Genomic DNA, 10379 nt, shown 5'->3' on the forward strand with positions numbered 1-10379 from the left:
TCCAAATTGACTCTTTGTGCAGAGCGAAAAAATGTGCCAACGGCACTTGAAACCTAGAGTTTTCCCCCTTTTCGCTCAGAACAAATATTATTTTTTGTATTTCCATTAAAACTTTTATACGCTTCAAAAAGTAAAACGCGCATTCTTCCAGTGATCCCATCGAATAATACCAGGTGCCCTCGGGTATATTCTTAGAAACCAATACGAATTCCCATGTTTCTGGCCCGCATATTTTTGTTATAGGTAATAAAATTACAGACGTAAAATGTTATTGTTATGTTAAAAAGAAATTGTTGTTGTTGAATAAATGTTTTCATTCATCCAGTCACCTACATTCTAGACTAATAAATAGAAAATTTTCTATCATTACAAGCGCGTGTGATAATATCTAGTATTCAATTTATTATGCTGTAAAAACGTAGTAAAAACGTAATGAAACAGTTTGATATCCATATCAATAACCATGAAAAATTATGAGACCAAATTCAATTTTATTTGAGTCTGATTCTCGGTATCATGTACAGGGTTTTGGCATATATTCAATGCATTTAATTCCTATCATCGGAAATTAACTGTAGGACAAAATAATATGTAAGTATTAATAAATTGAAAACTACAAAATATTAGTTAAATATTCAGCTGAGATGATGTGTGTACATACGGGAGCTAATCAATACAGATGTACGTTTGACAGACCGTTTGATCATTGACCAAGTTTTTTCCTGTACACTTTTCGTTAATTGGATTCTTTGTGACAATTTGTTTTGAGTTGGTTGTCTTTTTTATTATAAAACCTTCTTAAATTTTGTGTATTAATGTCTTTATTTGTTCAGAACCTATTACTGAAGCTACATCGGTGCAATTATTGATTAAAAATAGACCAATAAAAGTTTGCGAATTTTTCTATCCAAATTTTTGCGTCAAATCGCATGAATTTCATCATTTTGATGTGTGCAAAAGACATTTGCTTTTGGTTCTGCATATATTTTCATATTCGCATTTTTATATCGGAAGCTCATTGAAACTTTCCAGAAATGGTGAGATTGAGTATCAACGCACTAATTGACCAAATTACCAGAAACCTGAAATTCTTATTTATTCAATCACTTACCTTTATTAAATTTTGAATATTAACTTAATAAAAAAAGAATTATCGATACAATTTACTATCGACATCTTTCTCTGCTTCTGTTGCATCATTGACACCCAAACAATAATTCCATTTTAAATGTATCAGTGCTACTTATTATTATTCCGCCTTAAGGTTGGCATCCTAATTTTACAGACACATTTCTACGTAAGAAAAACGTTTGCCATTCAATCCGTAAGTGCAGGTGTTGTAGATCGCAACGTGATGCCTAAGCTGATGTCCATCGTAACCCGACCTACCTAATTAAGCATTCAAAGTCCGGCATTCATCGTTAGGATTAAGCCTCGATCGTCACCGGTACCCTTTCCTCGGACGCCTAATTGAAATTGAACGTTATAAACTGGCCGATTTGATGAATGTGAAATCGATATCGCCTTCCTAATGCGTTATTAATGAATAAATAATAAATAATCCGTTGTGCGGCGATTTAATAATTAATTATAGTTGGCGCCTGTAAATTAACTAGAACCGATAGACGGGCATCCAAACGTCAAACTATGGGTAAATTATGCGAGTGACTTGTTTCGAGAACGGACGGCCACTCTTCTATTTTTTTTTGTTATGTATTCGTGTTTACCTATTTGTAATCCATAGGTGTGCATAATTTAATCTAGTTACGATCAAGAAAGTACTGAAAGTTATGACATTATATTTTATTAAGTATAAGGATAGTTTATAGATCCTCGAAGAGAAATTGCCGGAAAAAAGTGGATCTTACGTATAGGTACTTGCTCACCTTTAAGGTTTCACAATCCAAAGATAAAATAATATACTAAGACCGTTCATACAGTCACACTTACTTTAAAGCATTACACGAAGCCAAAGAATCGCCCCTATAACGATCCTACAAATTAATGATTTTCCATGGGGCTCGAAGAAAACTCCGTAAACATTACCATACCATACCATAGGAACAATTGAGTACCACGGCTCGCCTTGATCTGTGGAAAATATGTATAATAATTATAGGTGGCTTTCGGCATCCCTGGTCCCGTCCCCTTTCCCATCCCCTTCTCCGCATTGCATATTTTTGAATTGAAATTTGTTTTTTTTTAGTGTGCTCTACAGCATCATCAAACATTCATTTTTTTTATTCATTTAATAATAGTAACTACTAATTTAATAAACGAATTTTCTAGAACACCATTAATTTCCATATTTAAACACTGCTTTTTTAAAATGATAACCTTATGAATCCAGAGAATTTCAAAGAAATACAGACACTAGAATTACTGTAATTAGTATTTTCAACCAAATACAATTAGGTAAGTACAATCAGAAACATATCTATTAATTTGCATTCCCAATTTTAAAATTTTAGACAATTTCTGGCTGTTGTGCTAGAAATTCTCGACTTGAATTGAAAGTGCTCGGCACTCTTTTGGTAGGTCTTTATTCTAATATGCAAATCATACCGTAATTAATTGATTTTAAATTTTAACATCCTATCAGAATCTTCAATACTACTTATATACGTTTCACTCTGTTAATTTATTCTTAAATAAAAATAGAAGGAGAGGAGATGCAGTTACCCTAGACAAAAATTTTCAGTCTTTCTCCAGTCTCTCAGAGTCTTTCAGAGTCTCTCAGTTATTGCGTAGGTGTTTTTATGGATCTCTCACAGTCTCTGTATGAAAGACTCGAACGATAAAATTGTTAATTCAGAGATTCGAGTCTCTCACAGAGAGACTGAATGAATAAAACTGAAAAATTGAGAGTCTCGCGTCTCTCATAGAAAGACTGGGATCTCTGAAAGTTGTTGAACGTGGAAAATTTTAATCATGTCTATCGAGACACCACTTATTGAGAAATTCAAGTCTCTCGTTCAGAGATTCGAGTCTCTGGTTCAGAGACTGGATACAAAATGAGGATCTCTCTATGAGCCAGTTAAGTCTCTCGCTCAGAGACTCTAAACAGTTTTTTTGACAGTCTCTCGACAGTCTCAGCGACAACCTGAGAGACTCGATGAGAGACGGAGACTCGAGTCTCGCATTCAGAGCCTCTGAGAGACTGAAAATTTTTATCTCGGGTAATAGGACAGTGATGTACTATTACGTTTATATTTCATAACGTATGCACGTGCACGTAGGATACGTGTGCTCACATGTGTATATACCGGCATATGTATGTAATATATCTAAACTCGAGAAACGACGAGAGGATTTGAATGCGGTGAAGTTCCTCGCTAATAACTTATAATAAATACAGTTTAGTTGCAGTTGCTGTAGGAATTCCCGGGCAATTGCAGACCAGCTGACGATTCAACGTCGTTAATGCACGTACAATGTTGTTGCGAAGTTTCGTTCAAGTAGGTCCTTTTGGAATATCGTTCTAAGTGGCCCCAGAGAGCACAAACTGAATCATGACAACGTTTATATAAATACCTTGCCAAAGTAACTAAAATAGATTAGTATTGTATAAGATCAGAATGTCCTGTTACAATCATGCGATAGGGGACAAGAATTAAAGAAAGTCAAAAAGTATTTTGTATGCAACGTCGTTAAAGAAATCACCTCATTGTGCCACTCAGCAAGCGTCTTAAGTGAACACAAATGGATAAACACCCCAGGCAGCATGAGATCGTCAATTTTGAGTTTTAATTCAAAATTGCATAGTGCAAAGTTAATGTGATAATAGTTGGACACCTCACGCAAAATAATAATTTATCACCTCATACATCTAAATTCTCTTGTTCCCTAGAGAGATTTCTCGACGCGAATCCAAATCCAGGGTGCAGGATTTTGAGATATTCGAGTCCAAATGTCACCGATTACCGGGACTACTCTTTATACCAAACATTATTTCTACACTGTTGAAATTAGAAAAATATTTCTGCGTTAGAAAGACTTAACGTTCGAGTAAAGACTTAACGTTCGTACGCAACTTGAGAAAGTAATATAAAAGTAGTTGTGTTATAGACATAAAATTTCTACAGGTTCAGAAATATCCCATCACTGGGAAAACTTAATGGTCATTAAATATATGAAATCCTATGACATTGTTAGTTACTTAATTTTTAAGTAAACATTTTTTCGATATCTTATTTACCCATAATACACTATTAAGTAACTAACAATGTCATAGGATTTCATATATTTAATATATATATCACCTGAAACCGCCGACGAGGCGGCTACTCGTCGGGCGGCATCTGTAAAGTTCCGCTGACGTTCCACTTAAAACNGTAGGTCGGTTGGTCGTGGTTGCTGTTGTCACCTCTCGTAGTTTAGTGGTCAGAACATTGGTGCGTAAAGCCAAAGGTCCCGGGTTCGATTCCCGGCGAGGCTGTAACAACAGCAACAATTTTTCCCTCATTAATTTGAGGTAGTTTGTAGTGGGTAAATAAAAAATCGAAAAAATGATTTCAAATTAATATTTAAGGGTCATTGTTACTCACAACAAGGTGCTTATTGATTTATACTGAACTAAATAATATCATCACGACTTTTGAATACTTCTTGTTACGATAAATTCAAGGAAAGAATAAAATATCACAGGAATTCCTTTCCCATATTGCAGATTTAAAACTGTGTTAAGTACCTATTAAACGCCTTTACCTTTATGTCTAACAGTAAATGGCTGTCTAAGTGAAGACAGTAAATGTTTGCAAGACATAATTTATTTATCCATTAAATAGCGATTTATTTCATACATTCCAAGAGAAATGTATCCAATAACAGTTTATCTGAGAAGCCTAGACTTTTTACTGCTAGTGCATTACGTATTGAATGCTGTAGATTTTAAAATAAATTAAAGATCTTCGTGGATCGTCCTTAATTTTAATTTGAATTCATCGCTTCAGAAAAGAAATAATTTTATGGCGCAACCAGGCGTTAGACGATAGCCTACAATCCTTTATCATTCATCGGAAGAAATTTCTTAAAAAGAAGAAATAAAGAAAGATGTGCCAAATTAAAGGTAAAACCTTCTATCTCAAAGGTTGATGATAATTGCTTTAGTCGTTATAATTGAAATTAAGTCTTGTCAAAAAATCGTTCGTACTTTCTCTCGACTCAACTCAAATCGATTATGCGACGTGGGCAACAGCGATGACGATGGCATGGCAACTTCAAATCAATATTAACATTTCAGTTTGATTTATTACGGCAACTCCTTTTGGCCCGTTGAGATGCAAACGTAGACCTTATTTCACGATCAAATTATTGGAAACGAACGCAAATTGAATTGACTTTCAACGACAAGGTGATATATTGTCGCGGTAGAAACAAGACGTTCTGTAGGTAATGTTATTTGAATGTAGAATGTTCAGTGTAATTTTCCCCTACTTCATAATACATATAATTAAAGCTTTTACCAATAAATTTTAATGTACTAGGGAAATGAAGTATGCTTACCAAACATGTAAATCGATAAGCTTCAATTAGTTACAAATTTAATTTTCTAACTTATCGTTAGTATAATGCTTATGTATCCTAATATCTATACCATAGGTGGTACGTACACTTGTAATGAAGTGATCATCATATATCGTGATATTCTGAATATCTATGGTTCTGTTTGTAATGCAAATTGTAGCTATCTATCTCCTTGGTTAATAGCCCTTTCTGGAATTAGCTGACTATTAAGACATCTAATTAAGGGATGGAACTAATTAACGCAGGGTATTTAATTGGATTTTTAATTGAAAATTATCAATGTGTCGAGCAACTGTCAATATTCTGCCTTAGGGTCAAAAATATTAAATTGAATAGCAGTGGTCTTGAAGATTATACGAGGGTGGATTGATAAGTTTCCGGCCTGACCAAGAAAAACAAGGTTTTTAAAAATTTTTTTTTTTTATTTCTCAACATAATCTCCTCCAAGGCTGATACATTTCTCATAGCGGTGTTCCAGTCTATTAATGCCATCTCTATAGACTGATTCGTCAAGCTCCTCAAAATAACCATTTACAGCTTCGATTACTTCTTCATTGTCCGCAAATCTCTTACCGCCAAGCCATTTTTTGAGATTAGGGAACAGAAAATAGTCACTCGGGGCTAGGTCTGGAGAGTAAGGAGGGTGCGGCATCAATTCAAACTTTAGATCGTTGATTTTAGCCGTCGCAACGATTGACGTGTGCGCTGGTGCGTTATCGTGATGAAACAAGATTTTTTTCTTCGCCAGATGAGGTCGTTTAATTTTCACCTCGTGGCTCAAACGTTGCAATAAGTCTGCGTAGTATTGACCAGTGATAGTATTACCCTTTGCAAGGTAATCAATGTATATAATACCTCTTGCATCCCAAAAAACAGTAGCCATAACCTTGTTCGCCGAAAAAATTGTTTTTGCCTTCTTTGGAGTTGGTTCCCCTGGTCCAATCCACTGTTTAGACTGTTCTTTGGTTTCAGGAGTGTAGTGGTGGACCCACGTTTCGTCAACGGTTACGAATCGACGCAAAAATTCGCTTGGATTACGCTTATACAATGACAAATTTGCGGTAGAAATGTTTTTTCGAATCAATTTTTGGTCGACTGTTAGCAAACGCGGCACCCATCTTGCACAGAGCTTTTCCATATGCAAATGTTGGTGCAAAATATGTTGCACACGTTCATATGACATCTTACAGGTCTCAGCTATCTCACGCACTTTCAATCTGCGGTCTCCCAGCACTATTTGATGAATTTTTTCGATCATATCTGGAGTTGTGACCTCAACGGGGCGTCCTGAGCGAGGCCCATCAGAGGTGCTCACACGACCCTTTTTAAACTCGGAAACCCACTGCTTAACGGTTGAATATGACGGGGAGGATGTCCCCAGTGTTGAGTCCATCTCTTTTTTAATTTCCTTCGGCGTTAACCCCTTCAAATAAAAGTATTTGATGACAGCACGATTTTCCTGCTTTTCCATTTTTACGAAAACCACAGAGGCGTCTTGTTCAGCGTGCTGTCAAACCTACACTAGCAAGGAGATCGGGCTGAAACTATAGCTACAAGCTATCCAAGGATGGTACTATAGAATGTCACCTCAAGGTAGGCCTAGTGGCGTCATCTCTTGGTTAGGCCGGAAACTTATCAATCCACCCTCGTATATAGAGAATCCAATTTTTATATGCGAGAAAACGTGGAAACCACTCAGAAATTTTACTGGAGGTAGAGAAAGCTGCGATCGTTATGAATTTAAGATCAACATCTTCACGCATACTTGACACTAAAAATCCATTAACTTTTGTATGTATCATCAGTTTCAGTTAGTATCGATTGGATTGCTTCATACAGACCATGTTGATGACGCACACGGAACCTATATTAATAATGTAGGTACTCTTATTTTATAGTATTTCCTAGTACCTACTCGCAGTGTTTAAATCACCCTTGCACTATAGTGTCGATAGTTGTGAGAATTCTGAAAACTCGAGAACTTACCCTTTTCCTATATATTAATTGACCCTTCCTTCAACGCATAAATTGACCTTTCAGCGAACAAAATAGTATAAGATACTTGAAAAAAGTGGAAGATATCGAAAAAAATATTAGTTTGTCTCTATATTTCAACCATATCTATTATCCGAGCATAGGAACAAAAAACACTTACTCCTAGGATATTTTTGTAGTTCGCCTTTTTTTCAAACAGTATTAAAGTTTCTTTTTTCTTTTATTTAGTGTTAAAATATAGTAAACTAAAAATTTCAAATACTAAAAATAAAACAATACAGGTATCTATACTTCATTTACTTTCTCTAGCAATGTGCCCCTGCCAATGTCTTGGATGTGCAGTGGTAAAATCGTAGGTAGGGAGAAAAAAGCTCATTATGCTCTCGACTCGTGTTCATTAAACATACTTTTTCATACAGTACCTGCCAAAATTTTATTCAATCATGAATAGTAGTACGAGTCGAAAACAAGCGTTAAAGCCTTTAATATGTCTTCAAATATAAATAAACATCTCGTTGGTATTTTCACTAGTAACTGGTACCAATAACAGCACATTTGAGCAATGCAATTTTAATGGATAAAATGGTAAGTTTTTCCGTGCAGTACTGTACGGATCATACGCTCCTCACCGGTTAAGAGTTTGGCCGAGAGTTGTCTCCTTCCTTTTCTGGCCTAGTGCTGTTCTTTTCTACTTTGCGCCGGTCAAACTAAAGGTCACATCTCTACAGAAACTAAACGAAGTATATATAAAGTTTCTTCAAATGGTTTAACTTATAAATCCACCGGAAGTAGTAATTTTTTGTTTAGTCTTAGGTATTTCGTCTTGGTTTTGGTCTTGCTAATATAAAGAAACTCTTGATCTTCCATTTTCGCAAGACCAATACCAACTTTACTGAACACAAAAAGATATTAAACTAATTTACAAAACAATATCAACAACCACTTTTCTAATATAATAGTTCTTCTTATTTTCATTTAAATTTTATTGTAACAAATTTTGTCGGCTTTTTGTCATACTTATTGTTTATACTAGATAACGAAATGATATATATGACATGGTACAATTTTCTTATGATTGTTACCATCGTTCCGAGCGAGCGAGTCATTTGAATAATGTAAAATCGTTTGCAGCAAGGACGAGGAATTGGAGTATGTGTACATGTATGTGCAGGTAGGTATAGTTTCTGATTCTAATTTGCATATTATCAAAACGCCTGCGAATTAGTTATCCTACGCAAACATCAGACTCAAATTAATTGCGAAGTCATCAAATCAAACATTCATATAAGCACAAGCACATATACATGCTTGCACGCGAAACAGTCGTATATTATATGCGTTTCACTAAGGTTTCTGTTTCTACCTACGGCGGGCACTTTTATTTGCATTTTGTCCTAGCAGAACAATTAAGTCATATACCCACTATCGCAATGAATAATTAATAATAAAGTAGTTGCTACTGAAATAGCCTTAGGCATGTAAAACTAATTAGACTGCAATAATTGCAGCGAACATAGGGGGATATTATAAAATATTTATGTTGAGGAAAATTTCAGTTTGCTAGAATCATTTTTGGAATTCTTCAAAACTATATAGATTAAAAAATAGTTAACTTATTAAATTCATTAGGTTTGCTATTTTAAATTCATCATCATAAGATCGTCAGTCCCAAGACTGGTTGGACACGCACCTGCACTCTTTCCTATCCGGAACTAATCTTCGCATTTCCCTCAAACTATAACAATCCACATCCTTAACTATTTGCGAACACTAATCTAATCTAGGTCTACTTCTACCCCTCCTGGCTGTTGTTTCTGTCACTAATATGTCTCTAACTAGACCTTTATGCCTGAGAAGGTGTCCTACCAACCTATCTCGCCTATTTTTTATTGACTTCCATAGAGTCCTCTATTCTCCTATTATTTCTAAGACCTCTTCATTTCTAACCTTTTCTACCTACGTTATCCTTATCATTCGCCTATAATACTACTTTTCGAAGGCTTCTAACCTTTTCTTTTTCACTGCGCCCACTGTCCATGTTTCGCATCAGTCGCCGCGCTCCAAACATACACCTTTAACAACCTTTTTAATAATTATTTATAAGAAATGTCATACAGTTGTTTGAATCATGTCATTTGATTATGTTAAATTCAAAATTGTATTCGAAGAATTTACTATTAATTTGTTTGCATTTCAATAGCTGAACAAAATTGAATTCATTAAATCTATTGGATTCGCTATTTCAAAAATTGAAATTGTTTATAAGGAATGTCATACAGCCGCTGCAAATGACAATATTTATTTGTTTTAATTTCAAAATTGTATTCAACCAATTGAGTGATTCTGTCAGCATATTTTTAATTTTTTTAATATAACTTTTTGATTAACTTTAAACAATATATAACTTAGTAGTTTTAATATCAATGCCTTTCATTTTGATTCAGGAGTCTGTAAAATCAACTATGATATGAAGCTGAAGTAACGGAACACATTTTCGTTGTCATGACAAAAGCGTATTTAAAAGCACTAAAAAATTTTTTTGAGGTAAATACATATTGACCAACTACATGGCATCCTTGGCTCCATTTTTAATTAACGCTACAAAAATTCAAATTATCTTATATTCAGTTATAGTTTGTATTCCATTTGGTATTTTACAAATTAATAAAGTGTGTACTTTAATGGTAATGTACGCATATAAAACACGTTCGGAGATTAAAGCGGCTTTTCTCGTATCCGAGTGCTTTCAGCAAGTTAATTTTATCTCTCATAATTGCCACGAAACTGAACAGCCTTTGGCAACGTCAAAATTTACTGGACGAACACCGGACGTGTTACAATGGGCTCTTTTTTTTTTT

General features: G+C 34.8%; 1 protein-coding gene and 1 long non-coding RNA gene across 4 annotated transcripts in view; one reads left to right on the plus strand and one right to left on the minus strand.

The window, feature by feature from the left end:
- Positions 1-10379, minus strand: part of LOC112904814 — a 353641-nt gene that overhangs the window by 193984 nt on the left and 149278 nt on the right. For 2 of the 3 annotated variants that reach the window (XR_003231383.1, XR_003231384.1), the window contains exon 3: positions 1951-2091. The exons of the other annotated variant lie outside the window; for it this stretch is intronic. This is a non-coding gene — a long non-coding RNA (uncharacterized LOC112904814). The remainder of the gene's footprint in view (positions 1-1950; positions 2092-10379) is intronic. 3 annotated transcript variants of the gene reach the window in all.
- LOC108737011 (neuroligin-3-like) overlaps positions 1-10379 on the plus strand; it is a 241664-nt gene that overhangs the window by 80839 nt on the left and 150446 nt on the right. The gene's annotated exons all lie outside the window — the stretch shown is intronic.

Source organism: Agrilus planipennis, unplaced genomic scaffold (genome assembly GCF_000699045.2).
Source record: "Agrilus planipennis isolate EAB-ADULT unplaced genomic scaffold, Apla_2.0 scaffold98, whole genome shotgun sequence".
NCBI classification, from domain to species: Eukaryota; Metazoa; Arthropoda; class Insecta; order Coleoptera; family Buprestidae; genus Agrilus; species Agrilus planipennis.